Source organism: Schistocerca gregaria, chromosome 6, assembly GCF_023897955.1.
Source record: "Schistocerca gregaria isolate iqSchGreg1 chromosome 6, iqSchGreg1.2, whole genome shotgun sequence".
Taxonomy (NCBI): domain Eukaryota; kingdom Metazoa; phylum Arthropoda; class Insecta; order Orthoptera; family Acrididae; genus Schistocerca; species Schistocerca gregaria.
Genome location: NC_064925.1, coordinates 259,289,611 through 259,307,218, shown reverse-complemented (window position 1 = coordinate 259,307,218; position 17,608 = coordinate 259,289,611).

The following is a 17,608-nucleotide window of genomic DNA, read 5'->3' as shown; positions in this document are numbered from 1 at the left end:
CATGTCTCCTGTGGGTTGCAGTATCCCTGTGCAGTATGTCTGGATAATTCAGCTGTACCACATCACATTCAGCCTTCTGGCAACTCTCTCACCACAGCTCGGCTGCTGGAAAACAAACACAAGACTTTACATCCATGGCCGATAAACATTAGCATATTTACTGGCTGACTTATGGAAAGCACCAAACTACACCATGGTGCCAGTGTCACTCCAGGGGACCCATGGTCATGGACCTATTTCCTATGCTGTCATGTGCCACCTGGAAACTGTCTGTGTAATATGCTTCTGCTGGGTGTGTACTAAACAAGCCACCTGGCCCACATTCTGTAGGCTCCAACACAAAAAGTTCCACAAGCTTCAACACTTGCCTTTTCCATGAGCAGCCAAGCTGGAAGCACTGGCATTGGCAGCCGGGAAGGACTTCACTTGCAGTACACACCACAAATCGTTACGCTGTCATTACACAATCACTGATCGCAGCCTCACTGGGCACTGTCTGCCCTGTTTCCTCCAGTGTACTTGGCCATTGCAAATTACACCCACACTCACTACCAACCATTGCCTTGTGGTCTTGGCACTTATGAATGCTGTGGGACAGTCTTACCTCAGTGATCAAACCTGGACTCTGACTGAACCTTCTCACTGTTGGCTGCAGTGTAACCTTATTTTTTGTTGTCTAGAAGTGACTATTTTGTTCTTCTCATTTAGCAGTGACTTTATTTTCCTATTACCATACTTGTGTTCTATGTTACTGATTTAATAACGTGTTGTTCATCACTTCTGGTTGTACATCAGTAAGTGTATTGTCCCTGTTGTGGTCATGGAGATAAAACAACATGACCGCTGAGTCACTCTGATCTGTTATGGAACTTGCTGTTTCTCTATTTCAACTTGTGGCAAAAAATGGTGGACAGCATATTGAACAGGTCTTGCACCAGTTTCACAACAATGAAACACCAATTTCATTGTTGTTTTATGCAGTTTTGACCTCAGGACAATGAAAAGCCAATTTCATTGCTGTGTTTTAAGTGATTATTTAGCCACATGAAGATTAAAAACTGACTTTTCCCGTCCAATGTGGTATGACCGTGTGCTGAGAGATAGGTTTATTTAACTACTAGGGTGTGCTGAAAAGTAATGCTTCCAAATTTTGTATGTGAAAACTTTTAAAGCTTTTTAAATAAAATGAACTTTATTAACATTCTACATCTATATATTTATTTCTTAGTCACTGTGGTGATGAGATACCAGTTTGTTGATAACATCACTGTACAGTGTTTGACTTTGTTAACGGATCCATAAACTGACCTTTGCTTTCACCACTTCATCACTATCAAAGTGAAGTCCCCAAAGTGGTGTTTACGGTTTGAAAACAGATGAAAATTGGATAGTGCCAAGTTGGGATTGTGTGGAGGACAAGTAATAGCAGTGAAGACCAAGAGTCAGATTGTTGCAGATGTCACAGCACTCGTGAGGTCTGGTATTTCATGCTGATGGAGAGGGTGTTCCATGAGTGAACAAAGTTTTCTGGAGTTATAAACGTGATTATAGCATGCTGTTTCTCACACACTGACATACTTATGTTATACACTAAAATTCAGAGCCCTCTAGTGACAGGGGATTGCAACTTTCATCAGTAAAGTGGGAAAGTCAACAGAGCAATAAGCATGATGTGTAATACCTCCAATGATATGGAGAACATACCCTCGTAACAGTGCCACATCTTTTGAATGCCAAACTTGTGTGGCCATGCACATAGCACAATACGGATGGTATACCACAGCCACCATATCACGATTCATCTGTCACCTGAAGCTGAACCTGTTTACGTTATGCCACTTACAGTGCCATCTAGTGGGAAAATTTTCTTTTTTCCCCCTTAATGTTTCCTCCTTCTGTGATGATAATCCGTTCAAATTTGACATCATTCTGACCAGTTCTTTTTTACAGTGTTTTGAAACTGAAACTTTTAATTATAATCACCCTATATTTACTCATGATATATGTTCTCAGATGCACAGAATTTTGAAACTACTGTAAAAAAGATGGTCTAACATAAACAAGGAACTACTAACTTAAGTCTTGATAAAACAATTAGAATTCCATCCATGGTGAAATGTGAATGCAGCAGAATTTCTTTCACGTCTTCAAATGATGCAATTATATAACCAATTGAATTCACAGTATCCAGTGATTTATGGGGCTTTACGACAAATTCATTAATTTGGATAGAAGCATATGGGGCCTGAAGATGGCATAATGAAATGATGAAACTGGTTGCCTTCAGAATAAAATAAAATAATATCTTAAATTACATGGCTGTTGGTGAATTTTATTGACATTGACAATTACTTAATCAGCCAATGTCCTCTGGCCATAATGGACTGTATTTTTGATATTTCACTTGGATGTTTCCGCTATTTGAGTGAATAAATTGAGCTACACAACAAATTTTACAGCCAGTGTTTTTATTCAGGAGGCTATGGAAGGTATCACATATATGCTACGTGAATGTTGTAGAACCTGGTAAACACAAAACACATATTGAACTTGGATGAGACAAATGCAATGAAAAATAAGCACAAAAATTTCAGTTTGACCCATTTAGCTAACCTTGCAGCAATGGAATTTGTAGTGCAAATCTCACAATCTGCAAGTACACTCAAAAGTTCTAAACAAACCTGACTGCTGGTTTCAGTGTACGTCATTCGTTTTGGTATTCTTTCATCTTCCATTCTCTTTACAGGTCCAAACCCTTCTCAGTTCGATCATTCTGCTCCAGTTTCCTTCCTATCATCTTCATTTCTCACTCTGTCTGATCTAGTTTTCCCTAACATACTTTTTAGGAATTTCATTTCACTGGCTTAGATTCTACTCTCCTCTCTTCTTCATATTTTCCAGGTCTCTGACAACACATATATAAATATGGTGGTAAAGTAGGTCTTGTACAGTGCTTCCTTACACTTCATTGGCAACTCTCTTCCTCATACTAAACCCCTCACACACTGATAAAATATCTATATCTGCATCTACGTGATTACTCTGCAATTCACAACTAAGGGCCTGACAGAGGGTTCATCGGACCACCTTCAAGCCATTTGTCTACCATTCCATTATTGAACAGCATGCAGGAAAAATGAACACTTAAATCTTTCCGCACGAGCTCGATTACACTTGTTTTATTCTGATGATCATTCCTTACTATGTAGGTGGGTGCCAACAAAATATTTTCACACTTCGATGAGAAAGACAATAATTGAAATTTCATAAGAAAATTCCTGTTGCAGTGAAAAATGTCTTTGTTATAAATATTACCACCCCAATCCATGTATCATATCAATGGCACTCTCTCCCCTATTTCATGAGAATACAGAATGGATGGCCCTTCTTTGAATTTTTTTGATGTCCTCCATCAGTCATAACTGATGCAGATTCCACACCTCACAACAATATTCCAGAAGAGTGCAGGAAAGCATAGTGTAAGCGACCTCTTTAGTACACCTGTCACATTTTTTGAGTGTTCTGCTCTGCACACAACATCATCTATGTGATCATTCCAATTTTAGTTATTTGTAATTGTAGTCCCTAAATACTTAGTTGTATATACAGCCTTTAGATTTCTGTATTCTGTATTTTATCCTGTAACCGAAATTTTCAGATCCATTTTAGTATTCATGTGGATGACTTCACATTTTTCATTATTTAGAATCAGTTAGCACTTTTTGCACTATACAGACATCTTGTATAAATCATTTTGCAATTGGTGGGTCTGTAGTATCCTTTTCCTAATTTCTATCTCTGTCCTTGTGTTCTCCGTTATGACATTCCTAGATATGGCTTCCTTGTCTTCTCTGGTTACCACCACAGTCTTATTTTTCTTCACACAGTATTTAATGCTATATTTAATGATTTTTTGATTTAAAATGTGTACTTGTTCTTGTACATTCTTACTGTTGGTTTCCCACAACATGATATCATTGGCAAATGGCAAAACTTCTATTAGATCATTTCATTAAATTTACTGTTTGTTAAAATGTCTTCAATTAAACTGATTTTATTTTCCTAGTCAATTGTTTTCAGAGATGCAGACTTTGAACTATTTTTTAAATGGATTTGTGACTCCTTGAAAGTTGCCAAAATTAACTTTAATAACTAGATTATTCAGAAGGTAATTCCTCAAGTCCATTGGAAGCAAGGGAGTGGTATACTCCCAAATTTACGATCTTATCTTTTTCTGGATCTTATTTGAAATGTTTCAAACTCTGACTGTATAATATGTTGTGCTAACACAATTAACCCCTGTGATTAAAAAACAAATTTCATCAAATTACTGTACTACAAAATGATAAATTTTTGTTTATGTGAGCATATATTATCATAATTGTTCTATTGTGCTGTTAAGTGAATTTCATTTTCTGTAAATTATTTTCAATTTAACTTTCTATGTTTTGATCTTACTATGACTATATCTTTACTAATGTACTTTGGAAGGATGTTAACAGGGTGCGAGTTGATCGTATGTTGTCTGGCAGGAAGGAAGGAAGAAGAGACATAGTTTTTCTGGAGTTGCGTACAAATGTAATGTATTTCACTGCCTGAACATTGTAATTGGTGGCAGCAAGACATCTAGAACAATTGAAAATGAAAATTCATACAAATCAGTTTGTTCACTATGTTATTTCAAGAAACACGTCAATCTATAGGGTTTCCAGATCTACAATAGAATCTGGGTTCTAGACAGAAGAAATTATAGCAATGGATTGAAGGAGATTTTTTTTTAAAGAAAAAAAGTATTTTTTCTTTATAACTACCACTAGCCTCTGCCAATATTTTTACTCCATGAATATCTATTACAATTTATGCCACCCAATCGTGCAAAACAAAGGAGGTCATTAAAGTGGTGCCATTGTGACCAGGGTAGTTATACGTTTGGATTTTTGACAGTGTTTGGTTCAGTTGACCAAAGGGCATAAAATTGTGTTGCAAAGTGGAACAGTTTTAAACCAAATATAGTTTGACATAGTACATGCAGAAAAGTTTTGGAATGACAAAACACTATGGACACAGATGGTTGTCTAGGTTGAAGCATTATTACTGAAGTTGATACTATCTACCCAATCCAGGACATAATAAGCTAAGTACCAATTAAAACATTAATTTTTGTATTGTCTCAGTGCAGTGTTGTGTGAACATTTTGACTGATTTTTTAGAATTGATAATTTATGAACAAATTTACAAAAAATGGGTTCATGATCAGAACAATGAGAGAAATATCCGAACCTACCAGCTTCAACTAGTGAATTTAAACAGGACATAGCCGATAAAGACATGCTTCAGTATGTATTAGACAATAGTCAACCAAATCAGTTAAATGAAATCAGTGCAGACTCTGGATTTTTAGGCAGTAGCGTGTTAGATTTGAGTCCAGACTATGAGAAACAAGAACAGTCGCATGTGAGTGAAACAGTGCTGAATGAAAAACACAAACAGTTAAATTTACAAGACATGTTTACTGCATTAATGTGCTTCAATGGGGAAAAAATAGTTAAAAACTTGAAAAAAAAACTCTCATTAATGGAAAAAAATTGTGAAGAACTTGAAAAGTCTATAGTCTCAGAATGTAATCTCATTAGAGCAGAGCTTAATGCACAAATTGCTAATGTTAAAAAAGACTTGGTGTTTTTCTCAAGTAAAAGCTATAAATGAATGTGTGAAAAAAGTAGAGGGGAGGGTAGAGGCTTCAGAATCCAAGATACCATCATTAGAGACAAAAATAGGGGAAGTAGACAAGGGCCTCAGATCTGAAATAGGTGCTGCTGAAGTTATATGTAAAGAAGCTGTTGGAGACAGTAGTAAACAAGCTGCAACCTTTATAAATAAGCTAAATGAAAAAATAGACAGTGTTGCCTTAGATGCAGATGAAAAAGTTCAGAAGCCAGCCGAGATAAGAGACTCAGACGTGTCAGACTTACATAGTGATGTCTCTATTATCAAAAAATAAGTACAACTGTTACAAGATGGGGCTTATCTAAAAAGATTTTGTAATGTAGGGCACCCAAGCTATCCTACTCTGCCACAAAAGCGTTTCCCTGGTGACAAGCATTGTCATCCCGTTGATTTTATACAACATTGCCATGATAGTTTTCTCTCTGGTATGAGTGATGAATTAAGAATTAAGTTGACTAAAAGATCATTAGAAGAGGAAACCTTGTCATGGGCCAACCAACTTGACTGTAGCCATTTGTCCATAGATGAATTTAAAAAGTGTTTCTTGAAAAAGTTCTGGTCTGACACTGAACAGGCAAGGATAAAGAGTGAGTTTTTAAATGGTCTGATGTACAGGGAGCAGAGAGGGGGTATGAAAGAGTTTTGCAAAGACCAGATCATGAAACTTACACACTTAGACCAACCTTTTGATGAATTAACTCAAACAGATGCATTTAAGAGAAGGCTACCAAAAAGAATTCAAATGGTGCTAGTTTATGGGCCAGAAGTTAGTGTAGACCAGTTCCTGAAATATGTAGAAAAGTTGGACAGGTTATAAACAGGTTTGGTCAACATATTGTCACAGAAGAAGCTGAGTAGCATTGTGATGTAGTGGTTATGATACTAAACTGTTGCATGGAGGATTGTGAGTTCAAAACTCACCTGGACTGTCCAGCTTTAATTTATATATTCGATTTGAGTACATTCTAGAAGTATCCACAAATGTCAAGCATCATTGTACTGGAATGTTCTGTAGCTGTATATACAGGGTGTTACAAAAAGGTACAGCCAAACTTTCAGGAAACATTCCTCACACACAAAGAAAGAAAATATGTTATGTGGACATGTGTCTGGAAACGCTTACTTTCCATTTTAGAGCTCATTTTATTACTTCTCTTCAAACCACATTAATCATGGAATGGAAACACACAGCAACACAACGTACCAGCGTGACTTGAAACACATTGTTACAGGAAATGTTCAAAATGTCTTCTGTTAGTGAGGATATCCTCCCTCTGTTGCATGGAATCCCTGATGCGCTGATGCAGCCCTGCAGAATGGCGTATTGTATCACAGCCATCCACAATACGAGCACGAAGAGTCTCTACATTTGGTACCGGGGCGTAGACATGAGCTTTCAAATGCCCCCATAAATGAAAGTCAAGATGGTTGAGGCCAGGAGAGCGTGGAGGCCATGGAATTGGTCTGCCTCTACCAATTCATCGGTCACCGAATCTGTTGTTGAGAAGTGTACGAACACTTCGACTGAAATGTGCAGGAGCTCCATCGAGCATGAACCACATGTTGTTGTGTCGTACTTGTAAAGGCACATGTTCTAGCAGCACAGGTAGAGGAGTATCCAGTATGAAATCACGATAACGTGCTCCATTGAGCGGAGGTGGAAGAACAAACTAAAATGAGCTCTAACATGGAAATTAAGCGTTTCCGGACACATGTCCACATAACATCTTTTCTTTATTTGTGTGTCAGGAATGTTTCCTGAAAGTTTGGCCGTACCTTTTTGTAACACCCTGTATACTGTATGTGTTCTGGCCGGTGGCAGTTTGCTCCGCACTCTTGTATGTACAAGTGCTGAATAAACCTTCATTAAGTGAAGTTAGTGTTCGTCATTCATCTAATTACATCTTCTTCTACATGACATTATTCTGGTGGAGATGCTGGGTATTGGAACTTGTGATACCGCGCATTATTGACGACACAGTGGGTCCCATCAGGCCACGACAGAGCCACTGTTTACATGGCGAGAAACCAGAGTTTGAGCCATATTCAAAAGATCGCAATCTATCGGAGACAGAAGAAGAAGTGGATGTTACGATGACTGCAACTGTGTTGCCACCACATGAGACTTCCTTCCGGGTTCTCTGGTGATGATGGCCAAGATCCAAACAAGTGGCTGAAGGTATATGAGCATATAGCCAAATTTAACAAATGGGATGACACCGTGTGTTTGGATAATGTATTTTTCTACTTGGAAGGCACTGTCAAACAATGGTATGAGGGCAACGAGAAGTTCACAAGCTGTAAGTATTCCAGGTGGAACTGCAGAAGTATTTCAGTGACACACGACGACAGAAGTGCAAGGCTGAAGATAAATTAAAGTTCAGGGCACAGCATCCTACATTCAAGACGTCTTGGAGCTGTGTAAAATAGTGGATCCTCGAATGAAGGAGGAAGATAAGGTTGTACATCTCATGAAGGGTGTTGCTCAGGACACGTATGAAGCCCTACTCCTGAAGGAGGTTTCGACAGCAGACGACTTCATAAAATGGTGCCAGTATATCGAGACAATGCATCAAAAAAGAATTACACACAAGAAGTTTGAACGGCTTTCAAATGTCGTATCGATGTCTGTGATGGAGGAAGAAACTGATTTCACAAGTGTTCTTTGCCAGATAGTGAGAGAGGAAGTTCAGAAGACACTTGGATTGCACAGCGAGCAAAAAAACAGAGACACTTCAAGAGGTCACACGGGAGGAGGTAGAACAGACATTGAGCTCATTATCTCGTCTTCATTTCCCTTTAAAACCGTGAAAAAGTCGAGACCCAGGTGGAGTTATGTTCCTACAATGCCGCATGAGGAATCTGTTTGGGCACCAAGGAAGACTGACGTCTGGAGGACCCAGGATTAACCACCCAGTATGTTTCCACTGTGGACGACAGGAACATGTGATGCACTATTGTGGAGAAAGGCAGCGGATATTTGACGACGCCTGTGCCAGAAGACAGCAGACCGATCTTAGCTGACACCAACTCCAGGACGATGAAGATGAACAAGGTGTGGGTACAGGACGACACAGGTCACCATCGCCTCAAGCTAGCCGCTGGAGAGGACACTCCTCAACACGCCAATTAAGGTCTCCATTGCTGTTTAGAAGCTCCAGCCGATCACCTAGCTGCAGCAACCTGGAAAACTAAAGAGTACGACCTTCCTTGGAGGTGAGGCCCGCCAAAGAGAAAAATCCTACGCCATTGATCACTACAAAAATAACAGGAAACTACGTCGATATCTTCATGGATGGCCAACCATTCCAAGCTCTTGTGGTCTCTGGAGCATCATATTCAGTCATTTTGAAGAATTACTGTCGCCAGTTGCACGAAACTGTATTCGTCGACAACAAAACATCTCTGCTAAAGGTGGCTAACAGTGATTCCTAAACACATGCGCTTAGATTTTCTACAGAAATTCCATGACACACCTGAGGCCGTATGCTTAGGATTTACTAAGACATACCGTAGAATCCACAAGAGATGTTTCTGGCCAGGTTTATTTAGGAGTGTCCGTCACTATGTGTTGCACTATCGAGAGTGCCAGAGGAGAAAGGCAGTTCCTCAGAAACCACCTGGCCGATTACACCAGCTGAAACACCTTTCCAGGGTGTTGGGATTGACCTCCTCAGACGATTTCCAACATCTGCTAGTGGCAATAGATGGATTATTGTTTGCACTGATTATCTGACACAGTACACCATTACGAAAGCCATGAAACAGCTGAAGCATCCAAGGTAGCCAAATTCAACGTGGAAGACATTGTATTAAAACACAGTGCCCCAAGGTCATTAATTACAGATTGAGGGAAAGTTTTTCAATCGGATCTTGTGACAGAGATAAACTGTTGGTGCAACATTACTCATCACCATCCGCAAACTAACAGGCTTACTGAATGCCTTAATAAGACCTTGGCTGACATGCTATCAATGTTCAACAACGTTGAGCAACCCAGGGTAAATTTGAAGCTCCAGTGACAGCTGACAGTGGAAAGGTAATGAAGAACGCAGTGGCAAGGGAAGTTCTAAGAAGATCACCGCCAGGGCGAGCATCAGTCATTGGGAGTTGGAGTATGCAGGACCGATGACTCCTTCCTGGACTAGGAGGACGTTTGCCTACAACACTGCCAAACAAGGCACTACAGGATTTACTCCATTTTTCCTGGTGCGTGGGCGTGAGGCAACTACGACAATGGACACTGTGTTTCTGTTACATCCTGATGATGTGGATGATGACTGCATCGGCAATGTCTTAACCAGAGCAGAGGAATCTTGGCAGTTAGCTTGACTCCGCACACGTTGCAGACTCAAGAAAATGATTGCCGAAGGTATGACGCAAGCCACCGCCCTGTTGTCTATGAGCCTGGTGACCTCGTTTGTATCTTCACTCCTTTTTGGAAGATTGGTCTCTCTGAGAAGCTCCTTAGGCACTACTTTGGATCTTATAAGGTTGTAAGACAGTTGTCTGATGTTACTTATGAAGTTGAAGATTTCAACCCTGACAAAAGATCAGAGATACAGTCCACATCCTTTGAATGAAGCCCTATAAGGATCCTGCAGCCCAAGGTAAATTTGAAGCTCCAGCGACAGGTGACAAGTGGAAAGGTAATGAAGAATGCAGCGGCAAGGGAAGTTCTAAGGAGATCACCACCAGGGCGAACATCAGTCATTGGGAATTGGAGTATGCAGGACCGATGACTAATTCCCGGACTAGGAGGATGAAACACCGAGATGCTGTTCTCTTAAGGAGGGAGCAATGTCACAGAAGAAGCTGAGTAGCACTGTGGTGTAGTAGTTATGATATTAAACTGTTGCATGGAGGGTCGTGAGTTCAAAACTCACCTGGACTGTACAATTTTAATTTCTATATTCAGTTCGAGTATATTCTAGAAGTATCCACAAATTTCAAGAATCATTGTACTGGAATGTTCTGTAGCTGTATATATGCTGTATGTATTATGGCTGGAGGCAGTTTGCTCCGCACTCTTGTATGTGCAAGTGCTGAATAAACCTTCATTAAGTGAAGTTAGTGTTCGTCATTCATCTAATTACACCTTCTTCTATGTGACAATATTACTGATTTCAGGAGGCCAAACTGGAGTAACCACAATCATAATAGAAATACTACTAATAATGACAATTTTAAACAAGGTCATAACACAACCACCCTGGGTAGGAATGACAGGAATCCAAATAATTTTAGAAATTATCAAGGGTCCAACAGTTTTATGAGAATAGAAATTCTGAGAACATAAATGGTGATAAGAATTTTAAAAATAGAGGTGGATAGTGAACGAATAATAACCAGCCCCCCCCCCCCCCCCCCACATGTGAGATATAATAATAGTAGAGGTGACAGGTTAAACTGACACCCTCTCCTTAATTTTATCCATATTTTGCAGTTTCATATGTGACTGTACTCAATACACTTGAGGTATGAAACCCTCTTAGTTGGTGGAAACATTGGTGAACAGTCGTTTTTGATAATAAACACAAACATAAAATCTTTACAACAGTGATTATGTTAAATTCAGAGTGTTAACACCTGTTTGATTGTTTTCTGAGTACAAAAGTAATGCAGGAGATTCTTTCTCAGTTTGTTGTTAAAAAAAGAAAAGAAGTGGTTCAATTATACCAAAAAGCTAAGGTAATGGAATTTTACAAAATATACAAGTGTACAAATTATGAAGGGAGGGAAGTTACCAGGTCTGGGTGAGCTAAATGTAGAGATGGTTAGAGCAGCAGGAGAGGTGGGGATACAATGGCTATATTGAATAATGAAAATTGTATGGAGACAGAAGAAGATCCCAGAAAACTGGAAGAAGGGAATAACTGTCCTGATCTTTAAGAATGGAAATAGAAAAGAGTGCAAGAACTATTGGAGGATAACATTAATGTCATTGTGCAAAGATTTTTGAGAAAAGTATCTTGTTGGTAATTAAAGTGAAGAACATGACACTTGAAAATAGGAAGTAAACTGGAGAATGTTTATTAGTGAATTAACAACTGTACCTATACACCACTACATACTTGGACACTGTTGAAAGGTAATGAGAAGTGAAAACTATTTATTTCTGAACTTAAAAATTTCTTTTATTTACGCTGCTTCCCTGGTATGTTAAATACAGGGTGTTTCAAAAGTGACCGGTATATTTGAAACGGCAATACAAACTAAACGAGCAGCGATAGAAATACACCGTTTGTTGCAATATGCTTGGGACAACAGTACATTTTCAGGCAGACAAACTTTTGAAATTACAGTAGTTACAATTGTCAACAACAGATGGCGCTGCGCTCTGGGAAATATTTTCCACATATCCACCATGCGTAGCAATAATATGGCGTAGTCTCTGAATGAAATAACCTGAAACCTTTGACAACGTGTCTGGCGGAATGGCTTCACATGCAGATGAGATGTACTGCTTCAGCTGTTCAATTGTTTCTGGATTCTGGCGGTACACCTGGTCTTTCAAGTGTCCCCACAGAAAAAAGTCATAGGGGTTCATGTCTGGTCAATAGGGAGGTCAATCCATGCCACCTCCTGTATGTTTCGGATAGCCCAAACCAATCACACGATCATCGAAATATTCATTCAGGAAATTAAAGACGTCGGCCGTGCGATGTGGCCTGGCACCATCTTGCATAAACCACGAGGTGTTCGCAGTGTCATCTAAGGCAGTTTGTACCGCCACAAATTCACGAAGAATGTCCAGATAGCGTGATGTAGTAATCGTTTCAGATCTGAAAAATGGGCCAATGATTCCTTTGGAAGAAATGGTGGCCCAGACCAGTAATTTTTGAGGATGTAGGGACGATGGGACTGCAACATGAGGCTTTTCGGTTCCCCATATGCGCCAGTTCTGTTTATTGACGAAGCCGTCCAGGTAAAAATAAGCTTCGTCAGTAAACCAAATGCTGCCCACTTGCATATCACCGTCATCAATCCTGTGCACTATATCGTTAGCGAATGTCTCTCGTGCAGCAATGGTAGCGGTGTTGAGGGGTTGCCGCGTTTGAATTTTGTATGGATAGAGGTGTAAACTCTGGCGCATGAGACGATATGTGCACGTTGGCGTCATTTGGACCGCAGCTGCAACACGGCGAATGGAAACCCGAGGCCACTGTTGGATCACCTGCTGCACTAGCTGCGCGTTGCCCTCTGTGGTTGCCGTACGTGGTCGCCCTACCTTTCCAGCAAGTTCATCCGTCACGTTGCCAGTCCGTTGAAATTTTTCAAACAGATCCTTTATTGTATCACTTTTCGGTCCTTTGGTTACATTAAACCTCTGTTGAAAATTTCGTCTTGTTGCAACAACACTGTGTTCTAGGCGGTGGAATTCCAACACCAGAAAAATCCTCTGTTCTAAGGAATAAACCATGTTGTCCACAGCACACTTGCATGTTGTGAACAGCACACGCTTACAGCAGAAAGACGACGTACAGAATGGTGCACCCACAGACTGCGTTGTCTTCTATATCTTTCACATCACTTGCAGTGCCATCTGTTGTTGAAAATTGTAACTACTGTAATTTTGAAAGTTTGTCCACCTGAAAATGTACTGTTGTCCCAAGCATATTGCAACAAACGGTGTATTTCTGTCGCTGCTCATTTAGTTTTTATTGCCGTTTCAAATATACCAGTCATTTTTGAAACACCCTGTATGACGCTGGCAACAATCAGAGCAAAGTGCCATGGACCTTTGGAGGTGACGGAGTCCCACCTCTAACTGACAAACCAGGGACTCCTAAGATACGACTTGGCAGACAAATGGTAATGAGATGGGGAGCTATAAATATCAACAGGGTCTACTCTGGGAAGAAGGTAGAGCTGGCAGAGGCTGCAAGTAGGATGGGGCTGGACGTTTTAGCTGTTAGTGACATTCGGGTAAGGGGTGAGAAAGATAAGGAAGTGGGAGAATACAAGGTCTACCTGTCAGGAGTCAAAGCAAGAATAGCACAATGGGGTGTAGGGCTTTACATCAGGAAAGAAATGGAACCCAGTGTAGTTGCAATAAGGTATGTAAATGAACGACTGATGTGGATAGATTTGACAGTGTCTACAAAATTAGGATTATGGCAGTATATTCGCATTGTGAAGGGACAGATCAAGATAAAATGGATAGTTTTTATGATGCACTCAGTGATGTAGTTGTTAGAGTAAAGAACAAGGACAGTGTTCTGTTCATGGGTGATTTTAATGCCAGGATTGGAAATTGAACAGGATACGAAAAGGTTATGGGTAAATTTGGAGAGGATATGGAGGCCAACAGGAACGGGAAACAACTCTTGGATTTCTGTGCCAGTATGGGCTTAGTAATCACAAACTTCTTTTTGAAACAAATGAACATTCATCGGTATACTTGGGAAGGCAGGGGAACCAGATCTGTCATTGACTATATAACAACAGATCAGGAATTCGGGAAGGCTGTGAGGGACACACACGTATTCAGGGGATTCTTTGATGACACTGATCATTATTTAATCTGCAGTGAAATTGGTGTTGTGAGGCCGAAAGTGCAGGAGGTCGGGTCCATATGCAGGAGGATAAGAGTGGAGAAACTTCAGAATAAGAAAATCAGGCACAAGTACATAACAGTGATCTCAGAAACGTACCAGTTAGTTGAATGTAGTCAATTACAGTCATTGGAAAAGGAATGGACAAGGTACAGGGACACAGTACTAGAAGTGGCTAAAGAATGTCTTGGAACAGTAGTGTGTAAAGGTAGGATGAAGCAAACAGCTTGGTGGAATGACACAGTAAAGGCAGCCTGTAAAAAGAAAAAGAAGGCGTATCAAAAATGATTACATACTAGAACTCAGGTAGACAGAGAAAGTTATGTTGAAGAAAGAAACAATGCCAAACAGATAATTGCAGCATCCAAGAAGAAATCTTGGGCAGACTTTAGAAACAGGTTGGAGACTTTGGGTCAAGCTGCTGGAAAACCATTCTGGAGTGTAATTAGCAGTCTTCGAAAGGGAGGTAAGAAAGAAATGATAAGTATTTTGGACAGGTCAGGAAAACTGCTGGTGAATCCTGTGGATGCCTTGGGCAGATGGAGGGAATATTTTGAAGAGTTGCTCAATGTAGGTGAAAATACGATCAGTAATGTTTCAGATTTCGAGGTAGAATGGGATAGGAATGATGATGGAAATAGGATCACATTTGAGGAAGTGGAGAAAATTGTCAATAGATTGCAGTGCAATAAAGCAGCTAGGGTGGATGAAATTAAGTCAGAACTCATCAAATACAGTGGAATGTCAGGTCTTAAATGGCTACAAAGGATAATTGAAATGGCCTGTGAGTCGGGACAGGTTCCATCAGACTGGACAAAAGCAGTAATTACACCAATCTTTAAACATGGAAACAAAAAAGATTGTAACAACTACAGAGGTATCTCTTTAATCAGCGTTGTGGGTAAAATCTTCTCAGATATTGTTGAAAGGAAAGTGCGAGTATTAGTTGAGGACCAATTGGATCAGTGTGGGTTTAGGCCTCTTAGAGGTGGTCAGGACCAGATCTTTAGCTTATGGCAAATAATGGAGAAGTGTTATGAGTGGAACAGGGAACTGTATCTATGCTTTATAGATATAGAAAAGGCATATGTCCGGTTTCCTAGGAGGAAGTTATTGTCTGTTCTACGAGATTATGGAATAGGAGGCAAACTTTTGCAAGCAATTAAAGGTCTTTACTTGGATAGTCAGGCCGCACTTAGAGTTGACGGTAAATTGAGTTCATGGTTCAGAGTAGTTGCAGGGGTGAGACAAGGCTGCAACCTGTCTCCACTGTTGTTCATATTATTTATAGATCATATGTTGAAAACAATAGACTGGCTGGGTGAGATTAAGATATGTGAACACAAGATAAGCAGTCTTGCATATGCAGATGACTTAGTTGTAATGGCAGATTCGATTGAAAGTTTGCAAAGTAATATTTCAGAGCTATATCAGAAATGTAAGGACTACGGTGCAAAGATTAGCATCTCCAAAACTAAAGTAATGTCAGTGGGAAAGAGATATAAACAGATTGAGTGCCAAACAGGAGGAACAAAGTTTAAACAGGTGAACAGTTTCAAGTTCTTAGGATGCATATTCTCACAGGATGGCAACATAGTGAAATAACTGGAAGCGAGGTGTAGCGAAGCTAATGCAGTGAGTGCTCAGCTACGATCTACTCTCTTCTGCAAGAAGGAAGTCAGTACCATGACTAAGTTATCTGTGCACTGTTCAATCTTTCGACCAACTTTGTTCTATGAGAGCGAAAGCTGGGTGGATTCAGGTTACCTTATCAATAACGTTGAGGTTACAGATATGAAAGTAGCTAGGATGATTGCAGGTACTAGTAGATGGGAACATTAGCAGGAGGGTGTCCACAATGAGGAAATCAAAGAAAAACTGGGAATGAACTCTATAGATGTAGCAGTCAGGGTGAACAGGCCTAGATGGTGGGGTCATGTTACACGCATACGAGAAGCAAGGTTACCCAAGAGACTCATGGGTTCAGCAGTAGAGGGTAGGAGGAGTCAGGGCAGACCAAGGAGAAGGTACCTGGATTCGGTTAAGAATGATTTTGAAGTAATAGGCTTAACATCAGAAGAGGCACCAATGTTAGCACTGAATAGGGGATCATGGAGGAATTTTATAAAGGGGCTATGCTCCAGACTGAACGCTGAAAGGCGTAATCAGTCTTAAATGACGATAATGATAATAATAATTACACTGAATCATGTAAGGTAAATCAGGACAACACATCTGAACACTTGATGGTTGATGTATTCAGTACTCAAAAGGCTTTATAAATTGACCTGCTTATTGTATCAGACTATATACTTGAGACATATAACTCTTTCATCACTCTTTCTGGAAATATAATGAGAGGTGGGAGTTATTTTATTACTTTCTTGAAAACATGATGAAGTATATACTAAGTTTTTGAAACATTTTACTCCAGATGGGAGACTTTATAGTGAATTGTCTTGTGCTTGATGTACACCAAGTGTTACAGCCATACAGTGACTCATTGAAACATGTAATGATCAACATTTATCTGTACAGAAATTCTAGTTTATAAGTGTTTCAACACAACCATATCGCACACAATAACCTGTAAATACCTTAGTGCTATTACATATTGTCTTTGATGTTTTGTTATTTATGTAACTGACTATGAGTATGGGGGTGATTCTTGAATGATACTAATAAGTACAAAGACTACTTTGCCATACCCACACCCCATAAAAAACTGCTAACATTTTATCATCTTTGTAAATTCCTTGATGACACTGTCTGATAATTAGTAATATATGTATACTATTCTTTGCCTTTGAACTACTTGTGCAAAAGGCACCATGCAATTTTAGGTAGATGACTATGACATAGAACTCTGAAACAAACAAATCCTATTTTCACTTAAGTGTGTAAAAGATATCACAAGAGTTATTGAAATCTGTGAGCACTTGCGTCCCAAAATTTAATATATAATATCATCTGTGTACAGTGACATTTTCCAATTCTGTCCAGTTTTAAGTGAATTTTCAACCAGAAATAGTATGCATATTTCAGAAAACCCCATGATCTGGCAACCACATTTTCATTTGTGCTTTAAGTATTAGTAACATGACATGTTTCTAAGGACATTCACCATAGTGATTATAAATATGTTATTTCATTGATTTTTATAGTATCATAAACCATGAGTTGAAGCAAACTGATGGTGAACTTGGCTGTGAGTTTAAACACACTACATGGTATCCTCAACTGGACTTGAACTTAAATTGTCATAAAGAACTTTCTTTCTTTCTCTCTCTCTTTTTTCAATTCAGATTCTGAGAGCGTCGTTT